The following is a 2,493-nucleotide window of genomic DNA, read 5'->3' on the forward strand; positions in this document are numbered from 1 at the left end:
TTTCACATACCGAGCATAATACATGGAAGAAATCAGTGCATTGACATGTTTTCCAGTACATTGTTTGTGGAAAACCCATACGATTTATGTTTCTAGAAACAGATCTACGAGATATCAATTAGGATGCGTACCAAGCATATCCTAAAAGACAGACACGGACAACTGGTTGTTGACCAATAGGTAATTTTACAGCAGCCACCCTGTCTTGTAATTCTTTGCTCTCGTGTGATGAACTACTTTGCCTGTCTGAAAAAGTAAATGTCACAGTGTTGACAAAGAGGTACTTTTTGGTGGTATCATTTTCATAGTACAGATCAGTTGAACATCATCATCTACTAAAGTCCTATCCAGTGTGTCATGAACCACGATGAAAATAACTACCGATACTTTATACATACTTATTTGGCTATTAATCATACACCATGGTGTTTTATGCCACATAAAGGAAAGAAGGATATTCCCATTATGAGAATATTAGCACATGCACCAAAAGAAAAACTGAATGAGGAAAAAAAAGGCACAACCGATGGATCAGCAGTTTAGTGAACTAATGTCATGACCGCCAGCCTTGCTCTGTTAGATACATTGAATGATGGATAGCCAAGCTACAGAATTAAAAAAAATGTTTATTTTTAGATAATCTTTTGATGTATAGCATTGAAAATACAACTTTCTGGTATTAACTCTGATCTTGATTTTTTTTCAAAAACTAGGGAGCGTCTGACAAAAAGCCGCAGCATGTGTCTCTCTATTTTCAACATAGACAGGGTTGCCACAAGTTCTGGAAATCAGGGAATTTCAAACATGTCAGGGAACTCGGGAAAACTTTGGAAAAAACACTCGAAAAATCTCATGCACTAGCATACGAGCTGCTGATGAGAAGCAGAGAGGCATGAGGAATGGTTTGTTTGGATCTAATTCTCAGAGACTGTAGATGCAGTGGCTGGAGACTGCGGTCATGTGTGCATGAGCTGTGTTTGAGTGACTGTATAAATGTGTGTGTGCTCTGGTTTTCTGACAAAGGCTATGGCCGAAAATTCAGTTGTGAGAGTGGGATTGTCTTTTGTATGTACCTCTCTGTGACTCAGCAATCATCTTTATCGTGAGTTGCTACCTATCCTCATTAGTATTGATTCTCAGAGCATTTGCACAAGCTGTCTGTCACATGGATTAACCACCCTGACCTCATTTCATCAGCATGTTCTCTGTGACTCATGAATAGCTGGCCACATGAGTGGATTTCTGTGACGGGCCAGAACCGCAGGCCATTTCTGTGGGTATCTCTTTACAGATCGGGCCTGCCGATCTGAAGCCTGTCATTTCCCACTAATTTTCAGGCCCTGCCCGTCGGATCTAGTCTCACTGATCTGTCCGCAGGTCAGATCTGTCTGTGTGTGGCATAATGCGCTGGATTTTCATGGTTTATCCATGAACCCAGGACTGCAGTACTCCACAGCAGGCCAGAAGCCACGGACAATGGATTTCAGGAATTGCGACTGTCTCACTGCAAGTATATTGGACAGTGCAGTGTTTTTTAGACATTTTATTTATTGCAGTACATCTTGGCACTTTGAAGGTAGTTCATGTATTAGAAAGTATGGAAGATAAGAAGAAGAAACTTGTGGCAGTACTGGTGTTTTGTATTCTATGTACTCATATATTTCTCGAAACAAAAATCACACAATACTTGTAAAACAGTAGACATAACACAGTGGGCAATAATTGCCAATAATAAACGTAGTAGAACCAACATTTTATTGCCAGTCACCTATAGTGTGCCGGCCGAGTAGTTCTAGGCGCTACAGTGTGGAACCGCGCGACCACTACGGTTGCAGGTTCGAATCCTGCCTCAGGCATGGATGTGTGTGATGTCCTTAGGTTAGTTAGGTTTAAGTAGTTCTAAGTTCTAGGGGACTGATGACCTCAGAAGTCAAGTGCTCAGAGCCATTTGAACCATTTTTGAACCTATAGTGTTGGTTTACACAACTCTTCCCTGCCTTATGCACTTCTTTCAACAAGAGGCCTACTTTCTTCTGAAGTTATTTCTGAAAACAGTGAAGGTATTTTAAATCTGTCTTCCGACTCCTGGGACTGCAAGGAAATGTGCATTTTTGTCACAAAATGTGTTTCGTTTTATCGAAATAAAATAAGAACAGTGGCCTTAATGAAACACGCATATTTGCTTTCTCCATTTAAAAACAGTTCATTATGAAAGATCTTGAAGTTAGTACTTAAGATACAGAGGACCTTACATATTTTTAAGATCTCAGAATTTGTCAGGGAAAAATGCTAAAACTTGTCTCAAAATATGGGAAATATCAGAGAATTTCACTTGAGGAAACTTCTGGCAACCCTGATAGAATATCCTTGCAGGCTTTAATCAAAATCTGTGAGCCATGTGGCAGACCCTCCTCTTGTCTGTCAGACCATCCAGATTTGCTTTGGTCTCCAGTCCAAAGACTGGTTTGATGCAGCTCTCCATGCTACTCTATC

Source organism: Schistocerca americana, chromosome 4 (assembly GCF_021461395.2).
Source record: "Schistocerca americana isolate TAMUIC-IGC-003095 chromosome 4, iqSchAmer2.1, whole genome shotgun sequence".
NCBI classification, from domain to species: Eukaryota; Metazoa; Arthropoda; class Insecta; order Orthoptera; family Acrididae; genus Schistocerca; species Schistocerca americana.